Source organism: Schistocerca gregaria, chromosome 8 (assembly GCF_023897955.1).
Source record: "Schistocerca gregaria isolate iqSchGreg1 chromosome 8, iqSchGreg1.2, whole genome shotgun sequence".
In the NCBI taxonomy this organism is placed as follows: domain Eukaryota; kingdom Metazoa; phylum Arthropoda; class Insecta; order Orthoptera; family Acrididae; genus Schistocerca; species Schistocerca gregaria.
Genome location: NC_064927.1, coordinates 262983423 through 263005270, shown reverse-complemented (window position 1 = coordinate 263005270; position 21848 = coordinate 262983423). Strand labels below are relative to the sequence as shown.

The following is a 21848-nucleotide window of genomic DNA, read 5'->3' as shown; positions in this document are numbered from 1 at the left end:
TCTGGTTGAAGCAGAATAGAATGGCATACCTATGCCTGTCATCGAAGTTCAGTTCGACTCAGTGTGCCAGGTTAGAGTTATTGCTTGTACCAGAGCTGACAGCTCTGCGAACTAAATTTGGCATTCTGTACACGCCAAGATCACCTGTAACTTTAATGACGTATTCTGGTTACTACGTCGAATACGCACACTAACTGAAGTTATGTCAGTTGCTGGTGTTGCAAATTTGTCAGCAGCGTATACTGCCACCTCTCTGGGACAAAATACAGATTTTTAAAAAAATGAAATCTCCGATTTCAATCATTTATAGTTATTGATTTGAACTTGCCACAAACGAGGAAGAAAGTACAAAAAACTCACTAAACCTTAAAGTTTTATTGGTGCGTTGTTACGAATTCTACACTACCAGATTAAAAGTATCCAGAACCTATTAGTGGACATTAAATGGGGTGAAACCACCATTCGCCTTTATAATTGTTTGAATTCTGCAGGGGATACTTTGACTGCTGTGTCTCTTTAGGAATGGCAGCCCATTCCTCCTCAAGAGCCGACACCAGGCAAGGTAGTGATGACGGCCACTGGGATTGGAGCGAAGTCCAGGTCGTGACTCGTCCAGAAGACCTTTCATTGGCACTCTGCTCAGATTCATGTCGGGACTCTGGGCAGCCCGTACCATACCAGAAATGCTATTGTCCAAATATCATTGCTTCTCAGGAGCTGCTTTATTATAAGGTATATTGTCATGCTGATAAAATAAACCATTTTCTCTGAACTATTCCTCTACTGTACGCAGTACACAATTCCGTGAAATGTGTTAATATACTTCCGCATTTAGCCCACGCACTAACCACGAAATACACCACTCACACCATAACAGCACCTTCTCCGTAGTTCACTCTTGGCACTGCACATGATGGCAGGTAACATTTTCATCGCATCGCCACAAGGTATAGAGTGATTCATTGCTTAATATAACTCGTTTCCAGTCATTCACTGTTCAGTGGTGTGGACGATTAAACCGCATCAACCGTCGCGTACCATTTACTAAAGGAATTTGTGGCGTATGAGGAGTGCTCGATCATTATACCTCACTTTTTTAAACTCTGTACGTGCAGATATTTTACTATCTGGATTGCTGGTAGCACTTTGGAACTCACGAGTGATTCCTTTCCCTTATTTCATGAGATTTTTGGCAACCACTCTCCACAATACTCAACATTCCTATCATCCAGTATTTGAGGTTTGTCTGGTCTTGGTTCAACTGTGGTTCTTCCTTCGTGTTTCTTCTTCTAGATCACATCGCAAACAGTCGTCTTAGGAAACTTCAGAAGGATTGAAATTTCCTTATGGGTTTGTTACTCAGGTGATATCCAACACCTAGGCCACGTTCAAAATTTGGTTAAAATGGCTCTGAGCACTATGGGACTTAACATCTGATGTCATCAGTCCCCTAGAACTTAGAACTACTTAAACCTATCTACCCTAAGGACGTCACACACATCCATGCCCGAGGCAGGATTCGAACCTGCGACCGTAGCGGTCGCCCGGTTCCAGATTGAAGTGCCTAGAACCGCTCGGCCACTGCTGTCGGCCAGTCCACGTTCGAAGTCATTGAACTCTCTTAACCGATCCAGTCCGCTTATTGCTTTTCTATGGACAACACAACACTTCTCGCCTCCTTCTATACTGGTGTGTCCACACCTCGTGACTTCTAGTGCTCAATTCCGTATTATATAGGGGTGTCCTGCTACTTTTTACCCGACAGTGTGTACGTGTCCTCCACAAGCTACAGAGGCAAGATGTAGACTGTAGCTAATTTAGTCATAGACTTTACATATGAAACTTACTGGCACGTTAAAACTGTATGTCTGATTGCGGTTCAGATTAGGAACCTTGGTTTTCTGGGGCAATTTTGTTACCGGCTGAGCTATGCCGGCGAGATCCGCCCTCACAGTTGTATTTCTGCCAGTTCTGCTCTCTTCACTTCCAAACTTCATAGAAGTTCTCCTACATACGAGTACATTGTAGCAAAGGGAGTTGTTTCCAGAATAAATATTTCACCTAACAGTCGAGTGTGCGCCGATTTGAAACATCTTGCCCAATTAAAACTGTAAGTTCACTGAGGATTTGAACCAGGGAAATCGTCTTCAAAAACGCTCACTTGCATGCCTTGCCCGTGAAAGATAACTTTTCGTGTTCGAACCCGGGTTCGGTACGCAGTTTTAACGCGTCAATAGTACACAGTCCACTCTGAAAACTTCATACTAAGATTTCTTCGTCGACGGAAGACACTGAAGCAGTTGGTCTGATAGTGAGGTTAAGGGAGAAGAACACACGTTGTTCATGTATCTCCACAAGAAAGCGTCTCGTAGTGTCCTGTCTGGAGATCTTGGCGTCAAAGAATATAGGACAATGTCTTGGTGCCCATGCTCTCCATCCGGAAGTGAGGCAGCGGGTTGTAGAGAAATCGTCGTATTCTGTTGTGCACCCTGTTATGGAGAAGCCACGCTGCAGCATTTCAAGATAGCTCTCACAGCGTTGCCCTAAAAATAAGAATGGGCCGTGTGTCGATAAATGACACATAACACATTCATTTTCAGCAAATACTTTTCATGCTCAACTATTTCCTGGCGGTTCTGGAGCCCTCGCATGAGCACGGTACGCCGGTTAATTCTGCTGCTAACGTAAAATATTGCTTCGTCGTTGAAAATTAACCTTGGTAAAAAGCAGGCTTCTTGTATGACCTCTAAGAGTTTACTGCCGACATCAACACGTCTGCTTTTATCATCAACGTGAAGAGTTTGCTCTAATTTTAGTAGAGGTCTGCAGATCAGACGTTGTTAAATAATTGATCTGTTTTGGGCTGTATGTGTATTGTTAGCAGCGCTGGTCAGATGATCAATAAAGTGTTCCATAGGGATGTTGTAAGACGTTAGAGGGAGGTCATGGAGAGAGAGCGTCAACGTAAGTGGTGTACTAACGATTGCCTACTCCAACATGACAATGCACGACCAAACATAAGATGAAAATATTTCACACAAGTGTTACTTTGCAGACAGTTCCGTGCGACTTCTTCCTCTAGCTCAAGGTGAAAATCAAGTTGAAGGAGCGAAGATTTGGTACAACAAAGGAGAATCTAGCAGAGTCACAGACGGTACTAACCACGTTAAAGCAAGACTTGCGTGCTATATTGCAAAAGTACTAGAAATGTTGGGATAGAGGCATTCTCTACCAAGGGGACTACTTCGAAGGTGATAGTGCAGAATAAGATATAGCTAAAACTTGTTAATATGGATTAATTGGGGGACTTGGATAGCGCTTCGAATATAAGACAATCGTTTGCAAGAAGACATTTGAGCTTTCCACTTGAATGTTAGCATGATGCTCTCCGAGCGTAACGGACGTGGAGTGATCAGTTCGTCTTATTGCAGCAACGGCAGCTGGGCCAGTAGTCCGACCTCGAAGAAAATGGACGCCTGTTAGTCAGACGTGAATCATGCAGCTGTGTTGCGGAACATGCGTGTTACGCAGGTCAAACACAACGTAGCACACACCTTCGGTTCGCTACACCATGTTGTCAGAACAGGACGACGATTCTGAAAAACGGTTCTTACCCAAATCCTGACGAATTTCCGTATCTAACCCCAATATTTAACATATTTTCAAGATTATACATGACATACTTTGAAATATCGAAATGCTGACCCGTTTCTCTTCTGAGCTTTGTGACTCAAATTTGTGCCAGTGTTGTTTTGATGACAGCATGGAGTGTTGTGCAGCGTAAGGGTGTGTTCATGTAGTTATTGTCGATTACGAAGATTAACAGACGGAAAACGAGGAAACCTGGTGTTAGCACTTACGCCCCATTGACGGTCTACAAATATGCAGCAGCGGTGTGCAACAAACGTCTAATTGACCTGAAGTGAATTACATGATTCGGAACGCGAACTATTAGTATTTCAGCAAAACGGCGTAAAGTGGCTAGGAGTAACGTGATCCTCATTCCATATACAGCGTTATTTTTTTCTCCGTGTACAAACTCTAGGGATTGATCGATGAAAGGATACGGAACAAAAAAGGTCTAATGAATATATGTCCGGAAATGTAGGGTTTTCATAGGAGAGACCATTTATTCAATCACAGACTGCGGTCTAATACGCAATGTGCCTTGCAGCCACAGGGACAGTATGCATGGTTTCCTCGTAGAGGGTGGTAGTGTTCCTCATACGTTGCCGACCGTGGTGACCGAGCGGTTCTAGGCACTACAGTCTGGAACCGCGCGACCCCTACGTTCGCAGGTTCGAATCCTGCCTCGGGCATGGATGTGTGTGATGTCCTCAAGCTAGTTAGGTTTAAGTAGTTCTAAGTCCAGGGGACTGATGACCTAAGAAGTTAAGTCCCACAGTGCTCAGAGCCATTTGAGCCATTTTGTACCTCATACGTCATGCCCTAGCGCCCTCTTCTGCAATCGTAATTGGTAGAGTTGGGTCCGATTCACTTCTTTTGCTGACCCAAATTGTCGTGGATATGACAAAGCGTTGTATACAACGGTCCTGTATTTGGATCGAGAGCTTGCCGGCATGGTGTTTACGTAACGGAAAGGCAAACGGCGACGGGGGGCGGACAGCACTGTTTTATCAGGAGACCTACTCTCGCCGACAACAACCACAGCATTCAATGTTTGCAACTGTGTTTCGTCGTTTGTCTGAGACAGGGTCGTTTTAGGAAGCAGGAAATCACGAACGAATCACCCGAAATGTTCCGACACCAGACTTGGAGAATAATGTGATTAATACTGTGGAAGGCGACCGCCATGGGTAAGCCAGACGACCGTTTGGAGCATTCTCCATGACAATTGTTACAACCCTTGGCACTTACAGCGTGTGCAGGGTTCACTAGCGACAGACTGTCCATATCGGGAACAGTTTTTTCACTGGTTTCTTCACCAGGCAACCCCGATTCCAGGATTTGTGTCATCCTTCCTATTGACAGACGAGGTCACCTTTATGCGGCGCCGTATCTTCAACTTTGATGACAGTCATCTGTGGAATAGTATGCAGAACCCCATGGTATGGTGACAGCGAATCATCAGGGTCGGTGCAGCCGGAATGTGTGAGCCAGGGTAACTGGCGACCGCATTTTGATACGTCTTCCTTCACGTCGCGTAAAATACCGGAACTACCGGCGTTTCTTGTGGATAAGTTTGCCTCCCCTGTTGGAAAAAGTGCCATTGATGATTCGAATGCTTATGTGGCTGCTGCATGATGGTGCTCCAGCCCACTTCGCCGTTAACATCCGGACGCATGTCAATTGTGTCTTCCCTGGTCGATGGATCAGACGAGGAGTCTAGTTGTATGGTCTGATCGTTCACCGAATCTCAGTCTGTACGGTTTCTGGTTATGGGGCCATCTCAGAAGTATCGATTATGCAGAGCCCATTCCAGATGTGGAGTCACTGGAGCAGCGTATTCATGCTGCCTTTGACAGTATTCGGATGCAGCCTGGCCGATGTGAAAGTGTGAAACAGAACTTGCTAAGGCGCGTACACGCTTGAGTAGAGGCATATGGAACCCAATTTCAACACGTAAAACAGCTGTGGCTGCATGGTGCAGCGCGTATTAGGCCACAGTCTCTGTAACATTGTGTGATTGAATAAATGATCTCTCCTATGGAAAGCATACATTTCCGGACATATGCTCATTAGACGTGTTTTTGTTCCGTATCCTTTCATCGATCAATCCCTAGAGTTTGTACACGGTGGAAAGAATCACCCTGTACATGATAACTTTGCTACGTGGGATAAGCTGAAGGAAACGATCTCTGAGGGGGAAAAAATAATACTCACACATAGGATGGAGCCCCTTCACGCCCATACCAGCGCGATGGGCAACACAAAGATTTACAGTTATCTCTGCGTAGGGGTTAGTGTTCACTAAGTGAGGTCTTCGCAGGATGTGGGTACTGCGATGATTGTGTACGTCTGGTTATGATTAACCATTAATACGCCCTCATTTATAGGTACAGATGTTTTAACACTGAAGTGCAGGGCAAGCAGTCGACACGAAGCTGTAGTACCGCAGGGAAGCACACTGGAGCCCATGTCGTTCAACCTCTACGTAAATGATCTCTCAGCAGCACAAAAGACGACGTTACAATCTAAGCGGATGACAGAGCCATCCTCGCACAAGACATCGGAGAGATGGTCGTTGACGTCTGCGGAATGAAACGTCTGAAAACATTCTGGAACCAGGAGGGAGCATTACGGTCTAGGGAATGTTATCGTGCAGTATCTGGGTGATCTCGTTCTGTAAGACACAATGGATGAACACAGGTATGCATCTATTATTGGATACCGTATTCTACGCTATACGACGAAGTTTTTTTCCCTACGGATAATGTTATCTACCAGTGTGCTTGTATGGTTGGGGGAACACCAGGATTAGTTTACCATAGTCCACTGACCACCAAACTCTCTGGATTTAAACCCAATCGAGAATCTGTGGGACCATCTCGATCGAGCTGTACGCGCCATGGATCCGCAAACGAGAAACCTAGAGCAGCTGCATCGGCAGTAGAGTCGGCATGGCTTCACATCCATGTCGGTCCCTTCCAGAACCTCATTAATTGTCTTTTTGCGTGTCTCGCAGATGTCCGCGTTCAAAATGAGGTGCGCGCCCTGCATATCTGAAGGAGCAGATCTTTTAAAATAAATACTATGAATGATTCAAAAACCAAGAACATGTTTCAGTTGTTCGTTACAGACGAACTTTGAAAGATAAGTAAAACATATTACAAATGTCACTGGATAGACGCCGGTACAAAGTTTCATGTTCGCACAGACACTGTACTATACACTCAACATGAGAACCATACGTTGCTCGAGAAGAATCTAAACAGTAGTGTATTTCATCCCACACACGTATCAACACGTCCCTGTCAACTGAATCCCCAGCTTCAACAATTTGATAACTCATGAAGAATAGCTGCCATAGATGGGACAAATTATGGGACAAATATACTGTCTTTCAAGTACCCCCCAGCATCCCGAGTGGGAAGCCGTGCCGGTCCCCGGCACGAATCCGTCCGGCGGATTAGTGTCGAGGTCCGGTGTGCCGACCAGCCTGTGGATGGTTTTTAAGGCGGTTTTCCATCTGTCTCGGCGAATGCGGGCTGGTTCCCCTCATTCCTCCTCAGTTACACTATGTCGGCGATTGCTGCGCAAACAGTGTCTCTACGTACGCATACACCATAATTGCTCTACCACGCAAACATTGGGGGTACACTCGTCTGGTATGAGACGTTCCCGAGGGGTCCCACCGGGGGCCGAATCGCACAATAACCCTGGGTTCGATGTGAGGCGGCGGTGAAGTGGGTGGACTGCTGTGGCCTGTTGTGGGGTTGTGAACCACTGAGGGTTACGCCGAGACAAAGCCTCTCCGTCGTTTCTAGGTCCCCGGTTCAATACACACACACAGACACAATCGCAAGATGTGAGGTCTGATGACTCGGGAGGACAAAAGCAACGAACAAGATGTTGTCCAACTCTTTCGATCCAACGTTGTGGGATGGTGTTGTTAGGATAACCTCAAGGTGAAATGATTGGAATCTTCATTAAGATGAGAAAACAACAAATCTGGAGCACGCCCAGGTATGATATTCCTGTCACAGTTTCCTCCGCAAAAAAGAAAAGTCCATAAACTTTGTGAACAGAAACAGCACAAAACACATTCAGTTTAGGTCGCTCTCCTTTCGACGACAAAGACAGGATTTTGTGACTCACAAATTCTTACTGTACTGAGGTTTACTTAACCTGATAGAAGAAACAGTTCGTCCGAAAAGATGAGTCGTTCGGAAAATGTCTCCTTTGCCATGTCCTGGAGAACTGAAATGCAAAATTCGTACCTTCTGTTACGGTCGTCGGGACGCAATTGCTGCAGTAACGGCAACTGGTAAAGCTTCAGGTGCAAGCGTCGTTTCACAACACGACCTACCGTTGGCTGAAGAAGTTGAAGTTCCCGGCCTGCCCGTCTTGTGGATATCCGAGGGCTCCGTGTGAACGCATCTCGGATACGCTCGACATTTTCATCAGACATGCGTGGCCAACCAGTGCTCTTCCCTTTACACAAGCGAACAACTTCCAAGAATTTTGCATGCGAGCGAGAAATCTGCTTACGCAGAGGCAGCTTCTCGCTGATTCTACAGCGGAATGCACGCTAAACTTGAACTCTGAATTTACTTGCCACGAATTTCAACACACAGAATGATTTCTCTTGTGGTGTAGTCGCCATTTTGCATCAAATAAACGTTCGTCAATATAAACGACGTGCGCAATATGTTTCTATCTTTTGTAATTTGTCTATAACAAACAACCGTAATCTCTTCTTTCTATTTGAATCGCCCAATATTATATAGGAAAGGGACTACTAGTGGTCCATACTCGGTGTAAAATCTACACTACTGGCCATTAAAATTGGTGCACCACGAAGATGACGTGCTACAGATGCGAAATTTAGCCGACAGGAAGAAGATGATGTGATATGCAAATGAATAGCTTTTCAGAGCATTCACACAAGGTTGGCGCCGGTGGCGACACCTACAACGTGCTGACATGAGGAAAGTTTCCATCCGATTTCCCATACACAAACAGCAGTTGTCCGGCGTTGCCTGGTGAAACGTTGTTGTGATGCCTCGTGTAAGAAGGAGAAATGCGTACCATCACGTTTCCGGATTGTAGCCTATCGCGATTGCGGTTTATCATTTCGCGACATTGCTGCTCGCGTTGGTCGAGATCCAATGACTGTTAGCAAACTATGGAATCGATGGTTTCAGGAGGGTAATACGGAACGCCATGCTGGATCCCAACGTATCACTAGAAGTCGAGATGACAGGCATCTTATCCGCTTGTCTGTAACGGATCGTGCAGCCACGTGTCGATCTCTGAGTCAACACATGGGGACGTTTGCATGACAACAACCATCTGCACGAACAGTTCGACGACGTTTGCAACAGCATGGACTATCAGCTCGGAGACCCTGCCTGTGGTTACCCTTGACGCTGCATCACAGACAGGAGCGCCTGTGATGGTGTACTCAACGATGAACCTGGGTGCACGAATGGCAAAACGTCATTTTTTCAGATGAATTCAGGTTCTGTTTACGGCATCATCACGATCGCATCCGTGTTTGGCGACATCGCGGTGAACGCACATTGGAATCGTGTATGCGTCATCGCCATACTGTCGTTATCACCTGGCGTGATGGTATGGGGTGCCGTTGGTTACACGTCTCGGTCACCTCTTGTTCGCATTGTCGGCACTTTAAACGGTGGACGTTAAATTTTAGATGTCTTACGACCCGTGGCTCTACCCTTCATTCGATCTCTGCGAAACCCTACATTTCAGCAGTATAATGCACGCCGCATGTTGCAGGTCCTGTACGGGCCTTTCTGGATACAGAAAATGTTCGACTGCTGCCCTGGCCAACACATTCTCCAGCTCTCTCACCAACCGAAAACATCTGGTCAATCGTGGCTGAGCAACTGGTTCGTCACAATACGCCAGTCACTACTCTTGATGAACTGCATGGCAGCTGTACCTGTACACGCCATCCAAGCTCTGTTTGACTCAATGCCCAACCGTATCAAGGCTGTTATTACGGCCTGAGGTGGTTGTTCTGGGTACTGATTTCTCAGGATCTATGCACCAAAATTGTGTGAAAATGTAATCCCATGTCAGTTCTAGTATAATATATTTGTCCAATCATCGTTTATCATCTGCATTTCTTCTTGGTGTAGAAATTTTAATGGCCAGTAGTGTAACTGGTATTCCTACAGGGCCAAGTGCCTCGTTCATTTTAAGTCATAACAGTTTCCACAAATTTCTCTCGTGGGGAACCAGGTAAAAGTAAGATCATGGGAGTCCGGACTAAGAGCTCAGCGCAGGCGCGGCAGCGGTGCGAGCTCAGAACGCGGTGAGGAAGAACCTGCTGGAAGGCGCCAGCTCGTCTGCTGTGACGCAACACCACTGGTAGGTCAAGGGTCGGCGCCGAGCCACCGGGGAGGCCTTCGTGGATTCTCCAGCCCGCAGAGGTCACCTTCCGACTGCCGCCTCCCTACAAGCCATTACTTTGCAGCTCTTTGCTCGGTGCTGATAAATGAAGAAGCCGGATTACGAAATGAAGAATTCCATTAAGCACAACCCAGAACTGTGTTGCTATAGGACACTGTCAGAATAGGAAACCCGCCAACGGCAAATGCGAGACTTTCGGTATGCGGTAGACTGGTAGTGGAGATTAATAATGCCATAGGAGAAGGCAACGGCTCTATAACACGGCATTTTACGTCAACGTATAGAGCTAATCTTATTTTTGGAGTGGATTTTGGTACAAGTAAAGCATTGTGATTGTAATCTGCATCTGCATTTACATCTAACGACTGCAAGCCACCTTACAGTGTTTGGCGTAGGGTACTTCTGGTACCATTATCATTTGTCACCTTTTACTGTACCATTCGAGAATGGTTCGTTAGATCTACGACTCTGGAAAAACTTCGGCAGCAGTTGTAAATTCTACGATGTGGTCATTCTGTCCGACGTATGTGGGAACTAGCATGATGTCAGTATCTGTTCTTGGAACGCACACTGTCGCAATCTCAGCAGTAAACATCTCCTTGATGTACAAGATTGCTGTTCTCTTTTGAACCTTCTTTATCTGTTCTATTAATCCAACTTGGCAACTGTCCCAACCTGATGGGTAATACTCGGTGTTAAATATGTTTTATAAGTTGCTTCTTCGGTAGGTGAATATCATTTCCTTAAGATCAATTTCAGCACGGGACACACGGTTCGTACAGTTAGTTTTAAGTGCTAATTGCACTTCAGATCAGTCAGGACTGTTACATTCAAGTATTTTCCGATTCTTACTTTTTACAGCAACGTTTCAGCGACAGCGTAAACCAACTGTTCAAACCAACCTTTGGATGAGGACAGCTTTGCTTACTATGGTGTTGGGAGCCAGTTATCTAACGAGTTTGGGATCATTCACAATTGCTTTTTGGAACAACGCAGGATTCCGATTCTACAGAAAACTTTTTGTCAGAATATGAGAATCCCCCCCCCCTCCCACATCTCTTCAGGATGAGCTACGTTGACAATGCAGCTTAAAAGTTGTAAGAGACGACAAATAGTGTTAAGACAGGATTGTTTTACGCCAACATTCAGAGCTCCTCGTACTGCTGCACAGCATTTTGGTGAAAATGTGGTTGTGAAATCAACCTTCAGCTTCAAGATACCTTTACTTAACATAATATAGAGTACCGGTGATCTAACAAGTCTGGAATCGCTTTAAAATTTCTTGGGAATAATGGATGAGTCGCGTTATCTGTTAACCAACATGAGATTCCGAAATTCTGTTCTTCAGTAGGTCGGGATCTGATTTTTTAATGATGGTTTGATTAGCATTCAGTGTTTAGGGTACTCAAAATAAAAAGGACAACTTGACAATACGTTCACTACCAAGTTTCTCACTAAGTTTGGGTCCTGGATATGCTTTCAGATGTATGGAATATTAATTTCTTGGTGTCTCTTTCTTTGGTAGAAGCCTTTCGCAGACGCACACGTATGCGTCCAGACAAGCGATGATCCTGGCAAGGATCGTTGTTACATAACGTACCAGGATTTAGCGACTTCTACAGTATTGTCAGAGGACTTTTGACTCCTCCGCGTTAGCCGAGCGGTCAAAGGCGCTGCAGTCATGGACTGTGCACCTGGTCCGGCGGAGGTTCGAGTCCTCCCTCGGGCATGGGTGTGTGTGTGGTTGTCCTTAGGATAATTTACGTTAAGTAGTGTGTAAGCTTAGGGACAGACGACCTTAGCAGTTAAGTCCCATAAGATTTCATACACATTTGAACATTCTGAACTCCTTCGCGTACACTCTTTTTCATTTGGACAATACAACCATTTTTTGGTAATTATATATTCCTAGGTAATGTAATACTCTTGTACAATGAATCTTTTTTTTTCGGGAGATACAGTTTATTTATGTCCTCGTAATACGACACTGAAGGCGGCTTTAAGCTGATTGACAAATTATTTCTGTTTCTCTCTTCTAAATCTCCCTGTTATCGGACTACAGTGGATTACATTGCAGCCTGTGTGTCGACGTGTGTGTGGCTTTCTTCTGGTTTTAGAGCTCTGCACTACAGGGCTATGAGCACTCTTGCGTTGCAACTTGTATCTGAACACAATAATAATACTACTGGTAGATATAAATATCTACAGATTCGACTGAATAGCGACCGGGAGGAAAATTGTTCGTGGCTCTAAGTAACAATTCCAGTATTCGTCTCAAGTGGTTTAGGGAAACAAAGAATTTCCGAAATTTTAATAGTAGCAAGGGAATTTAAACCCGATTTTTCCGAACGAACCCACCGTTTAGTCGCTGCGCCACCGATATCGAGGTTGAAGCTGAACGCCACGAATGGCATCGTCCTTAGGCTGATTAAGTCCCATAGTGCTCAGAGCCTTAGGCTGAGTATGGACTGTGTATGGCGTATGGACTAAGGAGTGCGTTATCGCTGTGTGTTAATCGTCAGCCAAAACAAGAATACTTCTGTCTCCTGTTGCCAGTGGCGTAATAGGTGTCATGTATGTCTCTATGGCTGGTGTTGAGAGTGATGAAAAAATGATAAATAAAGTGCTGAAAGAAGCCTTACTGCTTCTTTCTTTAGCTGAAATTAGCGAAGAAATTAGTAGAAGATTTTGAATTGTATCTTGATTCGAGAAGCTGTTCTTTAGCCAGATGTTACGGTGGAGTTATGCTGAAGCTTAGCGTGATAAAGGAAAAGGAAGATTCATATGCTATTGTTAGCTGTGAGAAAAAAATGGCTCTGAGTACTATGGGACTTAATTTCTGAGGTCATCAGTCCCCTAGAACTTAGAACTACGTAAACCTAACTGACCTAAGGACATCACACACATCCATGCCCGAGGCAGGATTCGAACCTACGACCGTAGCGGCCGCGCGGGTCCAGACTGTAGAACCTAGAAGGGCTCGGCTACTCCGGCCGGAGGCTGTGAGACCGTAGGGGATTCATTCAGCCACCTAATCGGAAACGATTTTTTTCCTCCGCACAATATAGCACCTTTACTTGCAGTGTTTGAGAGTAGCGTCTGAAGTGTGTCTGGTGAGTGTAGTTGACGCTAATAGATGTGTATTTCGTGTATGTCATGTGATGTTTGTGTTGTATGATGGTGAGAGAAGGGAGAAGGTTAAACCTGGTGTCGATAGTTGGCCTATACCCCTCGAGTAACTTCAAGGGGACTACCGTGCTTTGAAGCAGTCATCCGACGGACGGATCACCGCAAGACTTTACTTTGTATGGCACTAGAGACATGTCTGGAATTTAATACAGGACACGAACCGAAGTCTGGTAATCAAGAACGTCAAATCACCACCTCTCTCCCATTATCGGCCAAGTACTGTCGGTAAAAATTTCTCCCACAGGCGTGCGTTGGAGAACTCGGTGACGCAGATTGGTGTCGTAACGTAATGGTCCAGCATCAGTAATATGGTACCTTAGTGTATACGCCCATGTAAATAAAAACGTTCTGTATTAATAACGCCACATTAACAGGAGCATGAACTTGACAAATAACAGATGTCGCCACACAACCCATCATTCAAATAGTCGAAAATACCTGCCTTGACAAATGTTTCGTCTTTGCCGAATATAAGATCTGAGTACACAAACTATGGAATTAATCTACTCTGTGCGAGTTACTGAAAAAAAAATTCACTTTTCAACCCAAAAGCCAAAAGAGATTACTCATAAGAAGATAAGTAAAAACTCAATGAAGATAGCTAAATTCTGCCTCAAAATTTGGAGCGAATTGTGACGATACGGAACTTCACGCCACCATCTCTCCTGTCCTTGTCTGCCAAATACTGACATTAGAGCAGAATGGTGAAGATTTGAGGTTGGAGTCATAGTCCGGCTCACAGTTTTAATCTGTCAGGAGGTTTCAACAAATATAAATGTTTAGCTTCGAGGCGGACCTATTATCTCTACATCGTTGCCTTCGGATACCAATCAGGCAACAAGAAAATTAAACTGGACAGTGGGTGGCTTACTATTGATACACAACATGGTAAAAGTGATAGTCTGAATGCAATAACCAAAATTATGCCACGCCTTGCCTTTTCCACAAATCCTATTTTACATCTACTGGTTTTGGTAATTTTGTGGTCCATTCCGAAATCTTTGTCCTAGTTTAGCCACCAGTCTGGTCACTGTAATGGATCTGTTTGTTCCTACGTTCAGCCTGAATGATGAAACAGAGAGAAGATTACGAAAACCCAGCTCACGACGTCTAGAAAAACAAGGTGAACCACATTAGTAAATTACAATCAGACTTCCAGAATTCTAATGAAGGGCACACTGTCTCGCAACCACTACATACTGACGAGAGTATACTAACTTCAAGAGAAACTAAATTACATGTACCAAGTGATTTGTTTTCATCAAAATGAAAATTTATATATATCTTTAATAACCTCCACCAAGCCATCTTACGGTGCACGACTCGGTTTCAGAGCCATTTTCTAGCCCCGTTTCCATTTTATTCCATTGTGACTTTGTACTCCTCCATACGAAGTAATATCTTTAATAGATGTAATATCCCTAAGGTCGCTGTTAGTGTTATTATTGTGTCATTTACACAGTTAGGACAATGCGTGTGACAACTACAATTACGTCTAGCCGCTCAAGACGACCACATATCGTCCACAGTTCGTGGTCGTGCGGTAGCGTTCTCGCTTCCCGCGCCCGGGTTCCCGGGTCCGATTCCCGGCGGGGTCAGGGATTTTCTCTGCCTCGTGATGACTGGGTGTTGTGCGATGTCCTTAGGTTAGTTTGGATTAAGTAGTTCTAAGTTCTAGGGGACTGATGACCATAGATGTTAAGTCCCATAGTGCTCAGAGCCGTTTGAACCGTTTTTTGAACGACCACATACGCCCAACACCTGTTTATATTTACACGGAGGACGAATTTTGACATACTGTACCCGTTCGTATTTTGTCTACTTTCTTCACTGTTACAGCAGTTCCTCCGGTATTATTCCTTAAGTGCTCTTAGTTGATTAACCGATATCGGCATAGCCAGACTCAAACACTAAGCCCCTATGTCTCGCCTACGGTTTGAATAAGCACACAGTTCCTCAACAGTTTCTATTTCTCCTCCAATACATCAGTATCCTGTTATATACAAAAAAAATTGTGATCTTCCTTTTCCATTATCTCCTTACTACTTCAGTGCAATGACTTATATATCCCATCTACCTTGAGAATCCACAACAAGACTATCACATACACGTATGTTTTGTAGATTCGTCGGCTTCGGCTTTTCCACATATTTAACCTGCAGATCGCATTATATCAACTCTGCTACATTTTGTTTCCATTACAGTGCAGTTGAAACTATTCTTCATATTTTGCCCAATTGGTTTCTATGTACAGTCATCTTCTTGCCTGTTCTGAATGGTATTATACTCGTTTCTTTCGCCAGTGTCGTTCATTTATTTCTCTTGAGTTTCATAAATGTACCTTCACAATGTTCGTTTGCCTTACCATAATTTCGTCGCACCTATTCCACTGAGCAACCATTACTAGCCTCATCTTTCGAACTGTCCCCGTCATACTGTAGGGTTTCGCGAATTCTGGGTGTTGATTATGTATTGACGTTCACAGTACCAGCACCTTTATTGCAAGGCAACTGCTAACTCTGGAATGTGAAAAAAATAGGGTCGCTACTAGGTTTAACTATGTAGAAGAGAAATAAGTAAGTTTTGCTGTTCTTCAGGTCTAGGGCCGCAGCCGAGCGTTCTACGGGGCTGCAGTCATGGACTGTGCGGCTGATCCCGGCGGAGCTTCAACTCCTCCCTCGGGCATGTGTGTGTCTGTGTTTGACCTTAGGATAATTTAGGTTAAGTAGTGTGTAAGCTTAGGGACTGATGATCTTAGCAGTTAAGTCTCATAAGATTTCACACACATTTGAACATTTTAACAGGTCTAGGTCAGGGCAGAGAGCCAACTTTCGTGACAGCATTTATAATCGACGGCATGATGTTACAAGTTAACAGTCGTAACATGAGGCACTTTGAATATTCATTGATATTTAATTTAAATAATCTTACTAACACACACTGCCAAGAACATTTTGAAAATAATAAAACAGGTAAATAAACGGTGGCAGACTATCTACACATCTAGGCCTACATACGAGTAATCATCTATGTGTGCTACTGCACTTCACTGAATTTTTACTCATCTTCCACTGTACTCAGCCAATTTCGTGGTGTATCTAGGCACGTCCTTCCTCTTTTCAGATCACAGCTAAGAGTGACGCCCTGCACAGCGGTTTTAGCAGGCTGGCATGCGCATCATTCTAGCTGTACAATTTTGAATCGGCGTTCGCTAAATCCCCCTCACCACAACAGAGGCCACGACCTTATGTTGCAAAATAATGACTTATTATATAATATTCCACAATACACTCATTCCTTTGATAGGAGTCCTTTTCCTATATATATATATATATATATATATATATATATATATATATATATATATATATATATATATATATATATACCAGGTTGCTTACCGCCATGATAATTCGTAGCTTAGGATTCGCTATTTCGTGCTGTAGTCTCTTATCATGGTTTCCCTGTTCATTCAAAATCTCCCTCCTCTCGAAGATGAGGGAAGGGAGAAGAAGGTGGTGGTGGTGGGGGGGGGGGGCGGGGGGGGGGGGGGGGGAGCAAGTGATAATCGTTCTGTAAAAGAGGGAAATAAAACTATCTCATCGTTGCTGGAGTGGGTCTGTGGCCCGAAATTGCAGTTTTATTGTACCTTATACTATCCACGTAAACAGATTACCATCCTAAATGCTACGATCTCGATGTAGATGCCTTACAACTATTAAGTAAATGTATTACTCTAGATTCACCTGTATTGCACCTTTAACTATTAACTTAGCCAACGGCCTTGCCGCAGTGGTAATACTGGTTCCCGTCAGATCACCGAAGTTAAGCCCTGTCGGGCTGGGCTAGCACTTGGATGGGTGACCATCCAGACTCCCAAGCGCTGTTGGCAAGCGGGGTGCACTCAGCCCTTGGGAGGCAAACTGAGGAGCTACTTGATTGAGAATTAGCAGCTCCGGTCTCGGAAACTGACATACGGCCGGGAGAGCAGTGTGATGACCACATGCCCCTCTATAACCGCACGCAGTGACGCCTGTGGGCTGAGGATGACATGGCGGCCGGTCGGTACCGTTGGGCCTTCCAAGGCCTGTTCAGACGGAGTAACTATCAACTTTGAAAAAAATTTCAATCATTAACAGTCACTATTTGTTTAATGCGTAACTACCTTCTTAACCGCGTTTTTAACCATATTTCAAAGGTCCGGGCTTTGGTCTTCAATCGGTTTTAGGAGTTTTTCCTGTCACTCATCACTACTTTCACCTCAGGAAATAGCGTGGTGATGTGATAAATGGCAAGTATCTTCGTGGTATGGAGTCCTCGTTACTGTAGCGCCCCATATACGGTGTTCAGTGACCACCTGTTAAAATCCTAAATAACCACCTTTTGCAGCGCGGACCTCCGCGAGACGTGCAGTAAGAGGAAGTGACGTTCTAGAAGGTTCCTACAGGGATGTGGAGTCATGCCAACTACATTGTCGTGGCCAGCTGCGCTGTTTCTCGGTTGAGTATCCGTGGTGCTACAGCCCAGTCGAGGTTATCCCACATACTCTACATTGGGTTTAAATCCGTGGAGTTTGGTGGCCGAGGGAGTAGGGTAGAGTCATCCTGGTGGTCTTAGAACCACGCACGGGCTTTGTAACCTGTGTGCGTTGTCCTGTTGGTAGATGCCATTGTGCCGAGGCAAAACAAAGAGCATTTAGAGGTGAACATGGTCCTCGAGTGTACATATACAGGGTGTTACAAAAAGGTGCGGCCAAAGTTTCAGGAAACATTCCTCACACACAAATAAAGAAAAGACGTTATGTGGACATGTGTCCGTAAACGCTTAATTTCCATGTTAGAGCTCATTTTAGTTTCGTCAGTATGTACTGAACTTCCTCGATTCACCGCCAGTTGGCCCAATTGAAGGAAGGTAATGTTGACTTCGGTGCTTGTGTTGACATGCGACTCATTGCTCTACAGTACTAGCATCAAGCACATCAGTACGTAGCATCAACAGGTTAGTGTTCATCAACAACGTGGTTTTGCAGTCAGTGCAATGTTTACAAATGCGGAGTTGGCAGATGCCCATTTGATGTATGGATTAGCACGGGGCAATAGCCGTGGCGCGGTACGTTTGTATCGAGACAGATTTCCAGAACGAAGGTGTCCCGACAGGAAGACGTTCGAAGCAATTGATCGGCGTCTTAGGAAGCACGGAACATTCCAGCGTATGACTCGCGACTGGGGAAGACCTAGAACGACGAGGACACCTGCAATGGACGAGGCAATTCGTCGTGCAGTTGGCGATAACCCTAATGTCAGCGTCAGAGAAGTTGCTGCTGTACAAGGTAACGTTGACCACGTCACTGTATGGAGAGTGCTACGGGAGAACCAGTTGTTTCCGTACCATGTACAGCGTGCGCAGGCACTATCAGCAGCTGATTGGCCTCCACGGGTACACTTCTGCGAATGGTTCATCCAACAATGTGTCAATCCTCATTTCAGTGCAAATGTTCTCTTTACGGATGAGGCTTCATTCCAACGTGATCAAATTGTAAATTTCCACAATCAACATGTGTGGGCTGGCGAGAATCCGCACCCAATTGTGCAATCACGTCATCAACACAGATTTTCTGTGAACGTTTGGGCAGGCATTGTTGGTGATGTCTTTATTGGGCCGCATGTTCTTCCACCTACGCTCAATGGAGCACGTTATCATGATTTCATACGGGATACTCTACCTGTGCAGCTAGAACATGTGCCTTTACAAGTACGACACAACATGTGGTTCATGCACGATGGAGCTCCTGCACATTTCAGTCGAAGTGTTGGTACGCTTTTCAACAACAGATTCGGTGACCGATGGATTGGTAGAGGCGGACCAATTCCATGGACTCCACGCTCTCCTGACCTCAACCCTCTTGACTTTCATTTATGGGGGCATTTGAAAGTTCTTGTCTACGCAACCCCGGTACCAAATGTAGAGACTCTTCGTGCTCGTATTGTGGACGGCTGTGATACAATACGCCATTCTCCAGGGCTGCATCAGGGATTCCATGCGACGGAGGGTGGATGCATGTATCCTCGCTAACGGAGGACACTTTGAACATTTCCTGTAACAAAGTGTTTGAAGTCACGCTGGTACGTTCTGTTACTGTGTGTTTCCATTCCATAATTAATGTGATGTGAAGAGAAGTAATAAAATGAGCTCCAACATGGAAAGTAAGCGTTTCCACACATGTCCACATAGCATATTTTCTTTCTTTGTGTGTGATGAATGTTTCCTGAATGTTTGGCCGTACCTTTTTGTAACAAATGGCTCTGAGCACTATGGGACTCAACTGCTGTGGTCATTAGTCCCCTAGAACTTAGAACTACTTAAACCTAACTAACCTAAGGACATCACACACATCCATGCCCGAGGCAGGATTCGAACCTGCGACCGTAGCAGTCGCACGGTTCCGGACTGCGCGCCTAGAACCGCGAGACCACCGCGGCCGGCTTTTTGTAACACCCTGTATATTAATTTGGCGACCGGTGCGCTCGTAAAATACTGCTTTCAAAATGAGTTTTGTTGTAACAGGAAACAAACAGACGCTTTCCACCGACAATGGGCACCGCATGAAATCCATGATGAGCACAATTTGTTTGGGCCGACTCCAGTTAAACAACGCAAAAAACGAAACTGCAAACATATGCTGAAACACCAGAGACAACGCGCCTGACGACGCTTAGGAGAGACACCATGTATATGACGTGCTTTTCGAAGTGTAATTCACAAGCTAATGGGTCTACTACGTTTCCAAATTAATAAAAGAAGCAAACCCATATTGACTCCTCCATTGGCCACGCTAAATTGGTAAATGCGACTACACCTGCATGGTCCTATGAAAACTCTCTCATGTTAAAAGACTACTTGAAAAATTGAATTTGAGGAATAGCGTACCCAAGACCAAGTGGAAAGATCATTAGTGCTCATTAACGTGATGTGGTTGGCTCTTGAGGCCGGTCAACATCGGAACGGCGCCACTTCTCGATCTCACACGCTCTGTACGTATTGACAATAGAATATTTTTGGGGCCTCAACACTGCTCGACAGCATTTCTGTTGGGCTGGTGCATAACTTCATACAGTTTTTCTGTAAGATTCATAAACACGATTCATGTAACAGAGACTATATTCAAAGATAATATATTCTCCTTTACTACACTACTGGCCATTAAAATTGCTACACCAAGAAGACATGCAGATGATAAACGGGTATTCATTCGACAAATATATTATACTAGAACTGACATGCTATTATATTTTCACCCAATTTGGGTCCATAGATCCTGAGAAATCAGTACCCAGAGCAACCACCTCTGGCCGTAATAACGGCTGTGAAACTCCTGGGCATTGAGTCAAATAGAGATTGGATGGCGTGTACAAGTACAGCTGCCCATTCAGCTTCAACACAATACCGCAGTTCATCAAGAGTAGTGACTGGCGTATTGTGACCAGCCAGTTGCTGAGCCACCATTGACCAGACGTTTTCAATTGGTGAGAGATCTGCGGAATGTGCTGGCCAGGGCAGCAGTCGAACATTTTCTGTATTCAGAAAGGCCCGTACAGGACCTGCAACATGCGGTCGTGCATTATCCTACTGAAATGCAGGGTTTCGCAGGGATCGAATAAAGGGTAGAGGCACGGGTCGTAACACATCTGATATGTAACGTCCACTGTTCAAAGTGCCGTCAATGCGAACAAAAAGTGACCGAGACGTGTAACCAATGGCACCCCATACCATCACGTCGGGGCGATGACGAATACACTCTTCCAATGTGCGTTCACCACGATGTCGCCAAACACGGATGCTATCAACAAGATGATGTAAACAGAACCTGAATTCATCCGAAAAAATGACGTTTTGCCATTTGTGCACCCAGGTTCGTCGTTGAGTACACCATCGCAGGCGCTCCTGTCTGTGACGCAGCGTCAAGGGTTACCGCAGCCATGGTCTCCGAGCTGATAGTCCATGCTGCTGCTAACGTCGTCGAACTGTTCGTGCAGATGGCTGTTGTCTTGCAAACGTCCCCATCTGTTGACTCAGAGATCGAGACGTGGCTGCACGATCCGCTACAGCCATGCGGATAAGATGCCTGTCATCTCGACTGCTAGTGATACGAGGCCGTTGAGATCCAGCACGGCGTTCCGTATTACCCTCCTGAACCCACCGATTTCATATTCTGCTAACAGTAATTGGATCTCGACCACCGCGAGCAGCAATGTCGCGATACGATAAACCACAATAGCGATAGGCTACAATCCGACCTTTATCAAAGTCAGAAACGTGATGGTAGGCATTTCTCCTCCTTACACGAGGCATCACAGCAACGTTTCACCAGGCAACGCCGGTCAACTGCTGTTTGTGTATGGGAAGTCGGTTGGAAACTTTCCTCATGTCAGCATATTGTAGGAGTCGGCACTGGCGCCAACTTTTTGTAAATACTCTGAAAAGCTAATCATTTGCATATGGCAGCGTCTTCTTCTTGTCGGTTAAATTTCGCGTCTGTAGCACGTCATATTCGTGGCATAGCAATTTTAATGGCCAGTAGTGTATTTACAACAGTG

The 21848-nt window shown here is 45.0% G+C and overlaps 1 protein-coding gene and 1 pseudogene across 1 annotated transcript in view; both read left to right on the top strand.

Moving 5' to 3' along the window:
• LOC126284805 (uncharacterized) overlaps nucleotides 1–21848 on the top strand; it is a 101740-nt gene that overhangs the window by 47693 nt on the left and 32199 nt on the right. The gene's annotated exons all lie outside the window — the stretch shown is intronic.
• LOC126285666 (5S ribosomal RNA) lies at nucleotides 17029–17146 on the top strand (annotated as a pseudogene).